The 18,967-nt window shown below is 41.0% G+C and overlaps 1 pseudogene; it reads left to right on the top strand.

Moving 5' to 3' along the window:
* Positions 1 to 304: 304 nt before the first annotated feature.
* Positions 305 to 2,955, top strand: LOC127153887 (beta-1,3-galactosyltransferase 2-like; annotated as a pseudogene).
* The last annotated feature ends 16,012 nt before the right edge of the window (positions 2,956 to 18,967 follow it).

Raw genomic sequence — 18,967 nt, forward strand, 5'->3', positions numbered from 1 at the left:
TACAGTTTTATGTTATCTTTACAGGCTTTCAAATTTATTTCCACATTGTTTGGATAGCGTGTGAGGTTTGTACACATCAACCAGCTGAAGCCTATGTTGCATTTCAGTATTACAACTGACAAAAAATAAATGTAAAAATACATTTAGAATTAAATATGTATGGTATAATTGTGGACTCTTTAAAAAGCTGCCATAAAAACTAACCCAGCCCCCCCCTCCCATCCTAAGTGAACACCTGTATGAGGTGGGAGGAGGTGGGGCCACCTATAATTCTACAACAGCTTTAACTCTCAGGTCTTCGACTAAAAGGGTCATTGATCGCCCTGAATCCAGATGCACACACACACACACCAAGACATGGAGCCGAATCTCTCCAAAAGAAATGGATTGAAGAGGTGAGCTCACACTTGCTTTTGTCTTCTATGATTTAATACGCATATGTATATTTTAATAATGCAATGGTGTGGTAAACTGCAACTACATGGGATATGAATAATATGCTGAACTGATCGTACCTCATAACTACACTTTACAGAAGCATATAAATGTATCCACTTTGTTTTGCAAAACTATTAGACTTTTATTTAGAATATTAATTCAGCCATATTTAAACCTTGGTGTGAAGTAAAAGACTACATATAGCTTCTTCGCTCTTAGGTTTAGGCTATGTGATTTAACTAAATCACGTTTACACACTTTTGTCCAAAGTGACTTGGATAAAAGGTTCCTCGAGTATCAAACCCTTTGGTGTTTCTAGCATCATCTACAGGAGCGACAAGAACTTTAACTAACTGAAATAGAGTTTTAATGTCTTTTTCTGCACACCAAGTTTAAAATACAGCTGGTTTAAGCTGGAAGTAGCTAGTTTTAGCTGGTCTCCCAGCCTGTCTGAGTTGATGTTAGCTGGTTAGTCAGTTGGTCTCCCAGCCTGACCAGCTAATTAAGTGATCAAACCCCTCTAAAACCTGCCTGCAGACCAGATGAGGCTGGAGGGCCAGCTAAAAGTGTAGCTCTTTCAGTACAGGAACGTACAAATTTCAGTCACCGAATAGTTTAATAAAGTGTGAAGCACAGATCTCACAGAAGACACTTTCAAACCAAGCTGTTGGTCAGCTGTTTGAGGAAATATTCCGCCCTCACGCCAAACCCCGCGTGGATATTAAAATGACCGAATTTCAAACGTGAAAATTCGCCGAGCAACGGTAAATGTGTCTAAAACGTATAGCGGTGAAGCACGACCAGTTTACATCACTATTTTAAACGTCTGCTGAGGGAACAATCAAATTCACTCACTTGAACGGTTCTTTCTGAATTCTAGTGAACCGCTTCATTCGAACGATCCTCTGTCTTGTGTGTAGCGTTGGAAAGCCTTATTCTAAAGAATCTAAAGAAACCGGCTCGTCCAGAATGTATTCTGTATCTGTATTTAACGTTCTAAAGTTCTAAACGGTTTGTTTAGAAGTTTGTTTAAAACGGTCTCTCTCTCTCTCTCTCTCTCTCTCTCTCACTCTCTCTCTCTCACTCTCTCGTAGCGTTGAATGAATAGATTTATTTTAAACAAACAAAAGATTAACAGTTTGTTTTCCATTATGTAAATTTGTGTTTTTAATATCTCATATAAATTTAACTGTTCTAAGTTTAATACTGAAAATAAATAATGTTCATTAATCTATGTTATTGAATACCTTTACTTTTTTTTTTTTTTTTTTTTTTACAGTTTGGGTCCAGATAGAGCTCCACAGAGGTGTGACATTAAAACAGGATTTTTTCTGCTACTTACATTGACATTCCTATTGTCTACCATTGCTTACGTCTTTCAATTCTCTTTCAACACTGCTGTGCTCCCTGAAACCTGGTATAAAGAAGTGCTAAATCAAGCAAGCACCTATTATGTGGTGATTGAGTACCCGTCTGCCAAAGAAAATCGAACGATATTTTTAGCACCCAACAGCGTCCAACAGAGCTCTACACAAATTTCTTCACAAACCACAGACATGTCGGTTCATCATCATGTGGCTCATCCAAGCAACTATCATTTTATCCTGGACGAACCTGATAAATGTAGTCAGTGGGATCCGTTCCTGGTCTTGATGGTCCCTGTGGCCCCCCCATCAGGCAGGTGCTCGTAACGCCATCCGAAGCACATGGGGGAATGAGAGCTCAGTCCAGGGGAAAACAGTGCTGACTCTGTTTATGGTGGGTTTGACTAGAGGATCCGAAGCTCAACAGCAGCTGGAGGAAGAGAGTCGACAACACAGAGATTTACTGCAGAGCAACTTTGTGGACTCGTACTTCAACTTGACCATAAAAACAATGGTGATCATGGACTGGTTGGCCACTCGTTGCCCTCAAGCATCTTATGCTATGAAGGTTGATTCTGACATGTACATAAATGTGGAGAACCTGATGAGCCTCCTCACACCCACACCCAGAGAGAACTACATTACAGGCCATTTGATGAGGGACAGGCCTGTTATCAGAAACAAAAACTCAAAGTGGTACGTCTCAGAGGAGTTGTACCCCGAACTGAAATACCCCACATACCCGCTTGGAATGGGATATGTTTTCTCCAATGACCTTCCAGAAAAAATTGTCGAGGCTTCCAAGAAAATAAAGGGCTTTAACATTGAGGACGCATATGTGGGTGCTTGTCTGAAACAGTTGGGCGTTGCACCCTCATCTCCCCCAGACCCTTCACAGTTTAGAGTCTATATGGGGCAATATAAGCGAGAGAATTTTCTCAGGGTTATTACAACACTCCTGGGATCTCCACAGCAGCTAATAGACATTTGGAAGGATGTAAAGAGGCCCACATAAAATGAATCTAATTGGAGTAAATTAGTGGTTGCCTGTACTTGATTTATAGAAGACTGTTATTCTGCACAGACAATGGCAGAGACAGTCAGTGAACTAAAGGCTGAAAAATCTAAATGCTATTTGTATAGCTTAAAATAAAGTTATTTATATGTAGTTACATTCAATTATATTTATATAGAATAATCTACTTATACCAGAGGCTGTCATTGTGCATTAAATGTAGAATTTAGATATATGAAACTAAATTATTTTGTAAAAAGTTTTGTTAAAATGTTGTCATTTTTTTGTGGGATCTGTAAATTTGTCCACCAAAGATTGATAACCAGTTGAATTTATTTTATTGGACTCAGCTGTGTTTTTTTGTGTTGGACTTAAAGTTTAAATATTTTTTCAGAATAAAATTTGGCATTTTAAAATACTATTTTATTGTGTATTGCGAGTTGCGTTGTGGTAAAAATAGCAACAGGCAGAGCCAGTAGCTCACCAAATGCAATCATTTGAAATAATGGCGCTCCCATAGTAAAATATGTATAAACAATTACATGTTCTGTTATACTAAACAGAGAAAAACACGATTGGTAGAAAACATTTTAAGAAAGACATTTACCTGTCGAGAGTGTGTTGAGTGTGTGTGTAGTCGGTTGAGCCCCAGAAAATCAATACTAAAGCTGGTTTTGGCAGTTACAGATTTAAAACACAAAAAGGTGGGAAAGAGCCCTAACCTAGAGCCTATTGTCTTTAGGACAATATGGTTCTAAGTGGAACTGTTCCTATGTCTAAAGCAGTTTAAAGAACCATCTTTTTTAGAGTGAATCTCTGATTTTGAGCTTTTAATGAGGAGAAAATAATGGATTTGCATCAGGGAAACGTAATATGATTTTGTTGAGTAAACTTCTAAGCACAGTGGTCAAAATCATTTGCTTGTTTCCTAAGAGAAGCACTGTGTTTTTGCATTCAAACAATTCAATTCAAAGGTTCTTTTGAATTTAAAGAGATAGTTTGTCATCATGTACTCAACCTAGAGTCTTTCAAAACATGTATGACTTTCTTTCCTCTGTGGAAAACAAAAAGCAATTTTCTTTTGTGTCAACTATCCCTTTAAATTTGAATGGAAAAATTCAAGGTAGATATAAAGTAAAATTCATTTTAAATGAAAATTTTATTTTCTTTTTTTTTCAGCCTCGTTCAGATGTTCTGTAATAGTTGGCTACTGGCTGGTCTCCTTATCCTACTTAATGTTTTTATTGCTGTATTTCAGTGCCACTACCCTTGAAACAAAGAAAATGGGAGAAAATGACGAAAAAACACCATGTTGCTTATACCTTCCAAATTACAGATTTATCCTCGACCGTCCAAAGAAGCCTGAACAGCGTTGTGGTTATCATCCCTGTGGCCCCACTGAACATTGAAATTAACGAATAAGATAAAAATTAAAAAAAATAAAAGTAACTAAAAAAAAGAGCTATTCACAATCTATTCATTTTGTGTTCCTTCGTCCCTGCTCCTGCTATGCTCTTTGTCTTTACTCTGTAGCACCATCTGCTGTTCAAGAGCCTGTAGAATCTGGTGGACCATGTGAATGACTCGCATGTGAAACCAGAGAAGAATTCAGGATACTGCTGCCACTGGGAGGGCTTTAAGGAAAAAAAGTCTTTAATGCCAGGTCAAACAACATACACACATTCACAGGATTTAAGCATGACGCAGTTAGATTTCCACCCACTCCAAGATACTGAGAAACTTTGAGGTAGGGGTGTGCGATATACAGTGGCTTGCATAACCTTTCATTTTTTTCATGTTTTGTTAAGTTGCAGTGTTATGTTAAACTGGTTTCACAAGTTAGTTAAAGTTTTTAACATCTTTGCAAATGTATTAAAAATAAAAAACTTAAATGACTTCATTACAAAAGTATTCATACCCTTCTGGGACTGTTGAAATTTAGCTCAGGAGCATTCACATCGCTTGCAGATGTTATTACACTTCAAATTGAGTTAGTCTGTGGCAAATTCAATTGAATGGGTGTGATTTGAAAATGACATACAGTTTAATAAGAGTTCTAACAGGTGAAAATGCATATCAGAGCAAAAACCAAGCCCTGAGGTGCCTGTAGAGCTCAGAAAAAGGATTGCGTCAAGCCACACATTTGTGGAAGAGTTCAGAAAAAATTCTGCTGCATTGAAGGTTCACAGAAGCATGTAGTATCTGTTACCCTTGATAGAAGACGTTTTAAAACAACCAGGACTCTTTCTAGAGCTGAGCTCCTGGTCAAACTGAGCAATTGATGGAGTAGGGCTTTGGTTAGACTGGTGACAAAGAAGCTGATGGTCACTCTAGTTGAGCTCCATGATCATATGTGGAGATAGGAGAAACCTAAAGAAGGTCAAACATCACTGCAACACTCCACCAATTTGTTCTTTATAGCGGTGTGACAAGACTCAATCCTCTCCTTAGTGAAGCACATAAAGGACTCTGAGACTGTGAGAAACAAGATTCTCTGGTCTGATTAACCTCATTTCCAAGCATCACGTATGGAGGAAACCAGGCACTGCTCATCACCTGCACAGTAGCATCCCAAAAGTAAAGTGTGGTGGTAGCAGCCTCATGCTGTACGGCTGTTTTTCAGTGGCAGGGACTGAGGGATACGTCAGAGTAGAAGAAAAGCTCAATGCACCAAAATATGGAGATAGCCTTAATGAAAACCCAGATTATTCAGAACCTCAGACTGAGCAGAAGGTTCACTTTCCAGCAGGACAATGAGTCTAAGCACACAGCAAGAGTGCATTGTAAATATCCTCGAGTGGCCCAACCAGAGCCAAGCCAAATATTTCCAGAGAAACCTTAAAATATGCACATGTGCAAATCTTGTTGCATCATACCTAAAAAGACTTGAGGCTGTAAAGGTGCTTCAGCTAAATACTGAGTTAAGGGTATGAATACTTATGCAATGCTCTAAATTATTATTATTATTTTTTTTAGTTTTAATAAAATTTACAAAGTTGTGACAAGTCTGTTTTTGCTTTGTCATTATGGTGTATGGACTGTAGATTGATGTGGGGGAAAAGTAATTTAAAGCAGTTTAACATAGGCAGCAACGAACAAGAAATTAATATTAACTGACATTTTGGACACAAGTTCTTATTTTTGATTTTGTCAACGAAAATAGTTCGCTATCTGTCGGTCACTACAAGTTGTTACTTGCGAGCCCCAATCACCTTTAAATTTAAGAGAAAAGGCCAATGAGAATTGGCAATTGGATTTTGCATACCCAGCCACTCTGGGTATATAAGGCGACAACATGCATCCACTAATTCAGGCTTTTGTTTCGGAGCCAAGTATTGTTTGTTGCTACAGCAATACAAAGCCATTCACCAAGAAATGTTTTTTGGACTGGTGAGATGGTGTGACAGCGTTGTCCCCCATTGAACGGTGATTCCCCTGGGTGCTTCAGTTTCTAGAAGAACAGTTTCCTTAAAAGAGCAAATAGCGGACAGCCTACGTCAAATATGCTGCTCTGTCCGTGTCCTCTTGGCTGCGGTCATTTCCTGTCCTCTGATGATGGCCACGATTGCTGTCTTCTGTGTCAGGGCATAGAGCACACTGAAGATGGTTTGTGGATGGTTCTTGCCTGCACAGTGAGCACATGGCATTGCTGCGATCGCATCTCTCCTTCCTGAAGGAGACCCACTGTCACTACCCGCCCTGGTTTCTCTGCTCGAGCAGGGGATCACTGGTTAGTGCTCCGGGAGATTTGATGATCAATCCGCTGGGCCAGTCCCCATGAACTTTCCACTTCTCACGTGGCACTTTAAATCCACAAGCAGGGCAGGAACACACGTACACATAGACAAGACCGGATGCCAAACACTGAACTGAAACCAACTTATAAAGACAGGTAATTACAATAAACTTAATCAAGGTGATACATGTTAACTAATAATGACATAATGAGGGCAGGAACAGGGCTGCGTTCAGCCCCGACATAACGATGCAAAATGTTTTTTAAACGGAAACAGTGGTGCGTTGAACACCCTGTTCTGATGACACAAGCGTTGCAGCTATGGCAGCTGAGAAGGCCATTCTTTGTGTTCTTTTTGAAGAATTTTCAAAGCCTGATGAAATCGGTATAAATACATGTTTAATACTGCAAAATACACTCTATGTTTACAGTCACTACCCTTGCCATCCAGAATAAAAGAAAACATCCCAATCAAGTGAAAGGATTTGTAGAAATTGTGGTTCCTAATTATTGTGATCCAACATTTGCCTCACATTTCAGGATGAAAAGACAAACATTTCAGGTGAAGAATAATCCACTTCTTACCTGAGATGTGTTATGATCTATATGACCTTATTATTTTTCTTGTGAATATTAGGCTTATCATTATTGCTGATCTCTGTTGTTGTGCTATGACAGGGGTGCCCAACCCTATTCCTGGATAACTACCTTCCTGCAGAGTTTAGTTCCAACCCTAATCAAACACACCTGTCTGTACTTATCAAGCGCTCCTTCAGATACTAATTAGTTGGTTCAGGTGTATTTGGTCAGGGTTGGAGCTGAACTCTGCAGGAAGGTAAATCTCCAGGAACAGGGTTGAGCACCCCTGCTCTATGATATTGTAATATTTGCCATTATGTAATCAGAGGAGTATAGAAAAGTTTATGAAAGTGTCACTCCACAATACAATAGCAAAATATATAAATATAATGTACACATAAATATAAATGTACAGTATTTTTATGTTACATTAATCAGTGTCTAGCACACCTTCCTAAAGGAAAGGCTATGGACCAGAAAACATTGCAGTTACTACAGGATATTTAGACAGACTTATCTAGACTTATCCAAATCTATATTTGTGCTCTTATTATTTAAATGATTTTGCCTTTAATGTAAATACACGTGCAAACAATACTTGCTCTTGTGAATTAATTTTGATATTAATTATATTAATTATATGTGATGGGTTGGTAAATATGTTTATCTTTGTTGAAACTATCTTCGACTACGCCACTCCAATTTACTCTGGGTAGGAGATCCCAAGGCCACCAAAAGAGGGGTCCCGCACGGCTATTCAATTCAATGAATACACTCAAGGCAGAATTACTATAAATAACAGTTCACCTTTATTAAATACAATAAATATAGTCGTATTTGATTTTGCTCACAAGCCGGCCGAACACTGCTCATATGAGCTGGAAATACAGAAATTTAGTGGGTAGTACAACGCTTCCAAAATCATACCAACCAATATAATGAAAAAAAGAAAAATACAATAAACTCCTAAAAAATTACAATCTTCTTACACAGCACACTGACTCATACGTAAAAGAGAAAATTCAAACACTCTTAACACCCCACACTTGTGCATATGGAAGTGAGAATACTCCTCTTCTGTAATCACATGGAGCAGGGATGTAAGTCCAGGCCTCGCTATAAGACACAAAAGAAATCAAATAAAAATACAAAAGACAAGTCCTGGGCAATACTCAAAAATATAAGATTCAAAAAAACAAAGGTTACTAATCACAAATCAAAATACAAAAAAAGAAATGAAGGTGGGAAAAACAGTGATAAACTGAGCTGGACTGAAACAAACTCTAAAAAAAGAAAAAACATTGAGCAACAAAACACAATTTGTCAACCCATGTTAGACAATTAAATTGCACACATAACATTACAATTTCAAATAGAAACCACTGTCTATAAATTTATTACAATAAATGTTAAAATGCTAGCCATCCTAACCTCACAATAAACATTAAAATAGATACCTTTGAAACGTTTAACTGATCATACACATACACCATATTAAGGGGCTATAATCATCACCATACACTTCCTAAAAAAAGGTGCAACGCAGTTTGTAGAACGGGAAGGAGGAGGTGGGAACTGGCGAACATTCAGACACTTTAATAATAAAATAAACACAAAAGTAAAGTGACAGCCCATCACGGATGACTGCCGCACACAAAACACAAAATAAAGTCCAGGCCTGGTCCTCTCTCGTCTTCCACTGTCGTCACTCCTCCTTTTATCCTGCTGCTGGTTATTACTGTAGTTGTAGATTATTGCTGCTGCAAGCAAGTACAGGAACTTGCTACTGCCAAAGCATATGGCGATATGGTGCTTTGAGTATTTAAGACATACTGCTGCTGCATAAATAGCATATAAAATAACCCGTAGCAGATCTATACAGGTGGAGCTGGGGAAGGTGGAGGGTTTTAGAGGAACTCTGAAAGCGCGCTGCAGCAAAAGGCTTGAGTGAATGCCAACCAGCCATTTAAAGGTAAAGGTGCAATCTCATTGACTGCATATTCGACATGAACCAATCAGCTTGTGCCAAGTCATATAAGGCTGTGAATGTCATCACTTACATTAACAACCCGTCAGCCTGCGCCATCTAGAGTTTCATGAAAGAACTAGACATTTACTTGGACCAATTGTGCAAGCTGTCTCTTTAATACTGTGTGGTTTATATACATGTTGCTGCTGATTGGGCTGACATTTTTGACACACCCACCAAACAAGAGAAAACGTATCTCAAACCCCGTTGCACATTGTTTCCAGGAAACATGTTGTTCAACCCAGAATTCGTAACAAAACGTTGTGCACGGGTTTGACCTTGAACGTGCCCCAGGAAAACCATATATGGGCGCATGAGGGAAAAACCAATACAAATGTGACAGTTATTGTCTAATTATGTAAACATTAATATAGATATATAGATATAGATATCATTGCAGTTGTCTTAATATTGTTCTTCGTGTGAACGGGCGTTTCTTAACCAAATTTAGTACTTTATCGATTTACGAGGAATTGTAAATGTTAGTTGTTGAGTTGCTTCCTTTTTATGTAAATCATCTGGGAGAGCATAATTACATAGTGTTTAAATAAAACAAAGTTGATTCAAAGATTTTTTTTTTCAGTACACACACTGATCAATGTTCATGCACCATAGGTGTACATATTAGGCAGTATGTCATCAAATACATTAGAATGTATGTACTGTGCTGTTTGGAAAGAAATTCCTAGGAGGTGGTAATTGATAATCATGTATGTATGCACCTTGATTTATCTAATAATCTCATGGACAGTATTGACAGTGACCAAACAGAGAACAGGATGTGAAATGAAAAGCATAAATATAATACATATCTTAAGAATTATGCTAAACAGTACCTGCTGTGAGCTAACAAAGCATTGTTTAATAAAAAAGAAGAAGAAAATCTTAGCAAATTCAGCAAAGATGTGCACTCTGATCGCTATAAGTAATCAATAGTTTGTGTTTTCATTATTAGCTATTTAATGTGCCACTTTATGTTTTGTAAGTTTTTTGAAGAAGAGACAATGACTGTGTCAAAACCATGTCATATGATGGCAAGAGTCCATTTGCACTCCACTATTTGTTATCCATTATTTAGTTCTGTGCCTAGCGGATTGGTATTTATGTATGGCTGAACTTTCTCATTTAAGTGTAAAACCAGAGCAAAGTCTCTTTGAAAGCAACCATTAAAAACTAGCCCAGCCACCCCATCCTAAGTGAACACCTGTATGAGGTGGAAGGAGGCGGGGCCACCTGTAATTCTACAGCAGCTTTAATTCTCAGGTTTTTAGCTAAAAGTGCCATTGATTGCCCTGAATCCAGATGCACACACACCAAGACATGGAGCAGAATCTCTCTGCAGAAAATAGATGGAAGAGGTGAGCTCACACTTGCTTTTGTCTTTTATTTTTTAAAGCAAAACTATTCTATAAATAAATAAGTAAATAAATATGTAGAGATTTTAAATATATTTTGATAATGCAAGGGTAAACTGCAACTGCATAGATATGAAAAATACAGTATGCTGAATTGAACATGACTCATAACTACACTCAGGAACAACTGTAAAAGAGAACTGTAAACCTAGCCCTCTAAATCAATTTAGAAATATTTAAATCCTGGTGTGCAGCAAAACAATACATTAAAACTGTATTTCACTTCATTAACGTTCTTTTAGCTCCTGTAGTTAATGCTAGAAACACAAAGGTCATGCAATCAGGGAACACAGGGCTGCCAACCTTTGAGTTTAACTTGGAGTGAGAATTCCCATAACAGGTTATATACAGTAGTCAACATTTGAAGTGGATCAAAACCTTTCATCAAAGTTGTCCTAATGCCAAAACAGTACCCGTTCTTGTCTTAAGACAACTTTGATGAACTTTTTTACTATATATATATATACAGATCTGTAATCTGAGGGTGCACAAAAATCTAAATATTGAGAAAACTGTCTTTAAAGTTGTCCAAATGAAGTTCTTGGGAATGCATATTACTAATCAAAAATTAAGTTTTGACATATTTACGCTATGAAATTTGTTAAATATCTTCATGGAACAGTCAAAAATGAGATAATGATACTGAGTGAATGATCCTGACACATAGTATACGTCCATCAAATACTTTTACTTCAAACTCGCTAAATTCCAGCCTCAGCCCAATCAGAAGTACCAATACTTACATAGAAACCTATACAAAATAGCCAGATATATATATATATATATATATCAGTGGCGGCTACTGGTCTGTCAAATAGGGGGAAGCTCATTTTCGGCCTACATCATAAAATTGTCTATTTATTTATTCACAAGAATGTGCCTTATTGTCATAAGTAAGTCACAATGCAAACAATCGTAAAAAAAAAAAAAAAGCTTTAGTTTTATTATGCAAAATATGATGTATTTTTTCTTTTAGTCAGATGCTACTATATAGTATAAATATTTTGCAATTTAAATAAGGTTATTATGGAGATTTATTTATTTATTTATTTATAAAGTATTTTAATAGAAATATAAGGTTTCATTATGTTATGTTAAAATTTTTCAAGATTACTATATATATATATATATATATATATATATATATATATTAATTTATAGTCATCCTCCATGTTAATATTTAATGTAGTAATCTATATATATATATATTGATTACTACATTAAATATTAACATGAATGAATGAATGAACGATCTAAAAAAAATATTAAACTCTGTAAAAGTGAAACAAGGAATGTGGTGTATAATTGTGTGAAATGTATGATGAAAATCAAGCAATTTCGCCAAGCAAATATAAAGAAATAGGTTGCAGCAGTTTTTATTTCGACTGAACTTGAGAAATCCGCGATGGGACTGAGCGCGAATAGCTTCAGCGATTCCTTATAGTACAAAATCGCTGTCAGTCAAAAGGAGATGCAATCTTTCGACAGACCCTCCAATCATCACGCAGAAGCTCGGAGTCCAGGCCAGCCCACTCCTCATTTGCTCCTCATTCACCCCCAGAGACGCTGAGCGTCCGTGGGCGGGACATAATCGCAGCGTTTATCCAATGACCGTCTAGTTTCAAAGCACTGAAAAAAAACGTTCAAAGCAGCCGCATTGAAGTCAATGGACGCTGGGCTTCAACGGGGAAATGCACTGTGACGCTACGGGAATGTATGAGAAGAAAATCAAGTCAGCCGACCTGCTATATCTAACTGATTCTGAACGAACTCGTCTTTGAGATGAAGGTTTTCTAACGCATTTTTAGTCAATAAAATGTTAATACAATAGTACATAATTTGACCATTAATTTTGTGACATTATAGGGGGAAGCTGAGCTTCCCTTGCAGTCTTAAAGAAATCGCCACTGATATATATATATATATATATGTGAAGAGTTTGGTTGCAAAACGCGATAAACGCCATTTTTTGACATTTGGATTTTATTATTGGAAATCACTGTTCAGATGTACCTTAATCTATGTGTGAATTGCTGCCATTAATAAAATTTAAGAATGTGGATCCCCACATTCTTAAAATTTTTTACATTTTAGGCCTACTATAAAATGTATTTTTTCACAAAACGCGATATCCGCCAGACCAGTTTCTTTACAAAGTGCGATATAACCAGGGTTCGAAATTAACACCCGCCAACCCGCCAAATGCGGGTTAAAAATCATTTTGGCGGGTATTGATAAAAACTTACCAGCCAGTTTGGCCGGTGATGCATGAGCCAATCATGCAAATCATGTCAGAGACGCTCTGGGTCATTTGTCCCCTCCGTCCTACATTTCACATGAGGGACTTTAAGCAGCAGCCACGGATGGAACGGCAACGGCATTCCGACGTCATATTGCGCGTTCACGACTTTAACTGCCACTTCTTGACGTTCTACTGTAGCCGTCTACTACGGGAGAACAGCTGGTTTGCCGTGGTCTTTACAACGTCACAGATTAGGTGGATAAATGTTACATTTTATAGTATATACAGTATATACACTGTATTTCCACCAGTATACGATTCTACCATTAGTCTTTCATTTAATCTGTGTTGATATGTTTTAAACTTAAACCAATTTTACCGATGTTTTCATTTGTACAAAGCTATGTCTGCTGTTGGCATCAGCACCTAGTTGCTTAATGATTTTTACGTTCTCGGCTACGGCGGGGTTACAGCCTACTTCCGGTCATCGTAGCCGTTCCATTGGAAGCTGTTGCTTAAAGACCCTATGAACACTACACTACGGGTGACGTTTTAGATACCTATTGGCAGCAGCGCGCAGATACTGTACGCTTCGGTTTGCGGGTCCAGTCAACGACGACAAGAGCGCGAAAATACAAACAAGAAATAGGAAATATCGGATGAGCAAAGAGGACTGAGCTGGACAGCGAAATAAGCTAAAATCAAAATGCTGCGGTGGTTAGGACAGACGTCAGGATCAGGAAGAGGTGAGAAGAGGAAGGAGGCAGAAGATGAAAATGTTGACAGAGCGTGCGAAACAAAGAGAAGGAAGTTTAATTGTAAATGGCAGACAGGTCGTCATTGGCTAGTGTTTGATAGTAAAAATGCGGTCATGTTTTGTCAGATTTGCCGTGAGTACACGAAAGAAAAAAATAAAACTAACAGTTTCGTGGTGGGGACCAGTAATTTTAAAATCGAGGCAGTAAAGGACCACGAGAAAGCTCGAAGTCACCAGGAGAGCCTTCAAATAAAAAACCGCTAAGACGGTTCCCGTTGAAGACAGTGCACTTTCTGTGCGTTTTTCATGCACTGTTCATAAAATGATCAAAATTTCATTCAGTGGCATTCATAATCTCTTATTTTCACCACGTAAAAATTTGTCTAATGGAAATTCTGATTGGCTGGTAACTTCAGAAAGTTACCAGCCACTTTGGCTGGTGATCAAAAAAGTTAATTTCGAACCCTGGATATAACGGTTATAGAACGTTCAGGATGCTGCGCGAGCTTAGCATCCCCTGGGAAGAGAGTCAATGCCAGTGAAGTGCTCCGAGTTTGCTCATTGATTTAACGATAATATCAAAACAAAAAACATATTTTTAAAAAGAGGATTCAATAGGCTAACTAAAAAACGTTTACCATTTAATTGTTTATACTGTAGGTGAGCTGTCAGTCACGTAGGCTACGTTTATAGCGTTTTGCAAAAAAAAAAAAAAAAAAAAAAAAAAAAAAAGTTATGTTATGTTATGTTGTGTATGTTCTGGCCAAAACTAACTCAGAATCTTATTATTATTAATCAATCTTTGTATATACTATTCCATATATTTATGATGTATTGTTTTTTTAACCAATTTAAGATGTTTGACAATGTTAAGATAAATATGTTGCATTTTGGAATGGTTTTTGACTTATTTATGAACTATTTATGGACATAAAATTAAATAAAAAATCCTGGATTTGAAAAATATTGTGTCCCTGGCCTTCACTGAGCTCAAGTAATAGTTTAATGTACAAAAATTGTGAATGAACTTGACTGTTGATGTCTTAAATAATAATGTCAAATAACCAACATTTCTCAAAATGGATATATCGCGTTTTGCAACGAAACTCTTCATATATATATATACCTGTCAGTACAACTTTGTCTGAGACGAAGTTAAGGTCCTGATGACTGAACCTGTGTTTTTATCATAAAATAATGTAAAATAACTGTTGCAGTGCTGCAAACCTATCAACTTTGTTGCCTCAAGCAAACATTGTATCACAACAGACAAAATGAAACATTTGGCATTTTCATGCAGTCATGTAACTGTGATGACAAACACACACAAAGACAAAGGTGATAAACAGGGAGAAGTGAATGGAAGAAGGTGCCAGGAGCAGGAAGAACCAGGCAGACCCAGCCAAGGCGGAGCAGATGGCTCAGATGACCGAGGTGCAGGTGGGGATCCACAAAGCTACTGTGGAGCCGGAGCGACAGAGGACCAAGGTAGAGCCAGAGGGAGGGAGGAGCCCAACGGAGCCAGAGGGATGAGGACGAGGCAAAGACAGAAGAGTGTAGTCCCAAAACGAGGGCAGGTTGATTACCGCCAAAGGCAGAGCCAGAGAGACAAGGGAGCCCAGCGGAGCTGGTGGAGACGAGGGAGCTAGGAGTCATATTGGAGATTCAATTCAATTCAAATTCAAATTTATTTGTATAGCGCTTTTCACAATACATATTGTTGCAAAGCAACTTTACACCAAATTGACATTTTTACAATATATGTAGTAGTAGCTTGATGTACATATGGTAGAGATGTGTGGTAAAGATCAATTAATGACGTAATCAAACAGACAAAGAACACTATAAATTAGTAGCAGAATTCGGTAGTGCTGTATGTTGTTTCAGGGTTGATATCACCTGAAGTCCTCTGTGGGGTTGGCATCATCTCCTCTTAAGTGTTCTGGATCAACACCGGAGCTTGTGAATTCCTAGTTACCAATCCCATTGTCAATTCCATGGCAAAAACAGAGAACAAATAGGAACATAATTAGCGTAGCTGCTGTTCAAACTAAGAAAAGAAAGATTTGTTAAACCAGAGCTAAAAGATTAATAATGAGCATTTGATCAGATATAACTGCAGGAAAAGTTTATGAGATACATTATTTGAATGCTTGGCTAAAAAGATGTGTCTTTGAACTAGATTTAAAAAGAGAGAGTGTTTCTGAACCCCGAACGTTATCAGGAAGGCTGTTCCAGAGTTTGGGAGCCAAATGCGAAAAAGCTCTACCTCCTTTAGTGGACTTTGCTATCCTAGGTACTACCAACAGTCCAGAGTTCCCCCTCAGTCGTTCACTCCAACATTACGTCGAGTGACGTATTTGGGATCATACTTGGAGCCCAATCACCTCTGAACTAAAGAGAAAAGGCCAATGAGAATTGGCGAGTGGAATTTGCATCGCAAGCCGTTCCCCCATACATACGGGTATATAAGGCAGCTGCGTGCATTCGCTCACTCAGATTTTCTGCTTCGGAGCACTCGCCGTCTGAAGAACAGAAGAGAAAGAAAAAAAGTTCCAGCTCTTGATCGTGTGTGCTGGCTCCAAGACGCCAGCACTTTTCCTGCAGTAACAGCGAAGCGCTGCTTCAGCCCTTCCCTGGGCAGTCCGATCTCACAAAAGAGCAATTTTCATACGGTCGTGAAAGCCTCTCGTTCACGAGATGTCTTTCCGACTGTGCGCAAACAGATGCGGGGCATACATGGCCTCTTTTGATGGGCACGATCTCTGTCTCACGTGTCTGGGCACTGAACACGCTGAGGCAGGGCTCGCGGAAGCGTCATGTGTTCACTGTGAGCGCATGACCATCGCTACGCTGAGGTCCCGCCTCTCTTATATGAGAGGTACTCCTGTTATCTCGGCCGGCCCTAGCTCGCAGCGTTCGCAGAGCGCTTCGGCAAAGCTGGTCAGAGAACAGGGGGACTTGAGGGTGATAGTGCGTGATGCTCCGCCGGGTAAACCCCCACGGAAGTCACGTCCCTCTAAGCGTAGTCCCGTTGAGTTGCCAAAACATGACACTCTCCCCTCTCGTGGGCCCAGTGTCTCTTTTGGCGCTCCGGAAGAGGACATGATGTCCATCGCGGCATCAGAGGAGGGCATGCCGTCGGCCGAAGCGGATGACTCGGCTGGTCAGCCCTCCACCGCGGGGGCTGTTCAGTCTGAGGCTGACGCCAAGCTGGCGGCCATGCTCCTCCGGGCAGCCGAGAGCATTGAGTTGGAGGTGCCTAAGGCGCCTTCTCCCGAGCGCTCCCGGCTGGACGATTGGTTCCTGGGTGCGAGAGGCGATGGTCGACCTCGCCCCGCCCCGGTTCCTTTCTTCCCGGAGGTACATGAGGAGCTCACTAAAACGTGGGCCGCTTCGTTCATGGCGCGGCCCCATCAGAGTTCCTCACTCCTCACTACCCTCGATGGCGGGGCAGCCAGGGGGCACGTGGATGTTCCCCAGGTGGAGCGTGCGGTTGCGGTGCATCTTTGCCCGCAAAACGCTGCCACCTGGCTGAACCGTCCGCGTCTCCCGTCCAAAGCCTGTAAGCTTTCGTCAGCTCTCGCGTACTTTCTTGTCTCGATTCTACCTCGACACAGGCTATTCCTCCGGTTTGCCTTCGAGGGTCGGGCATATCAGTACAAAGTCCTCCCCTTCGGCTTGTCCCTGTCCCCCCGAGTATTTACCAAACTCGCGGAGGGTGCCCTGACTCCACTTTGGAATCAGGGCATCCGCATCCTCAACTATCTTGACGACTGGCTGATAATAGCTCACTCTCGGGATCTGTTGTGTCAGCACAGGGACCTGGTGCTCCAGCACCTCAGCCACTTGGGGCTTCGGGTCAACGGGGAGAAGAGTAAGCTCTCCCCTGTGCAGAGCATCTCTTTTCTCGGTATGGAATTGGATTCCGTCAACATGACAGCACGTCTCACGAACGAGCGTGTGCAGTCAATGCTGAACTGTCTGAAACCTTTCAGACGCAAGACAGCGGTCCCTCTCAAATACTTCCAGAGGCTCCTGGGGCATATGGCAGCCGCAGTCGCTGTGATGCCACTTGGCTTGCTTCATATGAGACCGCTTCAGCGTTGGCTACACGACCGGGTCCCGAGATGGGCATGGCACCGTGGTACTTTCCGGGTCGGCGTTACCCCGGAATGCCACCTTCTCTTCAGCCCATGGTCAGACCCTGTGTTCCTACGGGCGGGAGTGCCCTTAGGACAGGTGTCCAGGCACATAGTGGTCAACGCAGATGCCTCCATGACGGGTTGGGGTGCCGTTTGCAACGGGCAAGCAGCTTCGGGCTCCAGGACAGGACCTCGACTGCGCTGGCATGTCAATTGCCTCGAGTTGCTAGCAGTGTTTCTCGCCCTTCTGCGATTTTTGCCGATGCTGCGACACAAACACGTACTAGTCCGCATGGACAACACAGCGACTGTAGCGTACATCAACCACCAAGGGGGTCTACGCTCCCGTCGCATGTCGCAACTCGCCCGCCATCTCCTCCTCTGGAATTAGACGCGGCTCAAGTCGCTGCGGTCTATTCACATTCCAGGGGAGCTCAATCGTGCAGCCGATGTGCTATCATGACAGCTCACTCACCCTGGAGAATGGCGACTCCACCCCCAGGTGGTCCAGCTGATTTGGAGACGATTCGGAGAGGCTCAGGTAGATCTGTTTGCCTCCCCAGAGTCCTCCCATTGCCAGCTCTTTTACTCCCTGACCGAGGCTCCCCTCGGCACGGACGCGCTGGCACACAGCTGGCCACGGAGGCTTCTCAAGTACGCCTTTCCCCCAGTGAGCCTCCTTGCACAGACTCTGTGCAAGATCAGGGAGGACAAGGAGCAGGTTCTGTTGGTTGCGCCTTATTGGCCCACCCGGACCTGGTTCGCCGACCTCATGCTCCTCGCGACAGCCCCTCCCTGGAAGATTCCCCTGAGGAAAGACCTTCTTTCTCACGGGATGGGCACGATCTGGCACCCGCGTCCCGACCTGTGGAACCTCCACGTGTGGCTCCTGGACGGGACGCGGCAGACCTCGCTGGTCTTCCCCAGGCCGTGATAGATACTATCACTCAGGCTAGAGCCCCCTCTACGAGGCAGGCCTATGCCCTGAAGTGGGGTCTGTTCGTTGCTTGGTGTTCCTCTCACCGAGAGGACCCACAGAGATGCTCGTTCGGAGTGGTGCTTGCCTTTCTGCAGAAAGGGTTGGAGCGGAGGCTGTCCCCCTCCACTCTCAAAGTGTATGTTGCAGCTGGGCTCTGGGTCTGGAGTGAGGCTGGTGTTATCGTCTGTGATATCCACTGTGAGTGGCAATCCACAGGACATCAGCATCCACTCCACAAAGGTGGTGAATTCCTTCCAAGGACCTCTGG

Source organism: Labeo rohita, chromosome 22, assembly GCF_022985175.1.
Source record: "Labeo rohita strain BAU-BD-2019 chromosome 22, IGBB_LRoh.1.0, whole genome shotgun sequence".
Taxonomy (NCBI): Eukaryota; Metazoa; Chordata; class Actinopteri; order Cypriniformes; family Cyprinidae; genus Labeo; species Labeo rohita.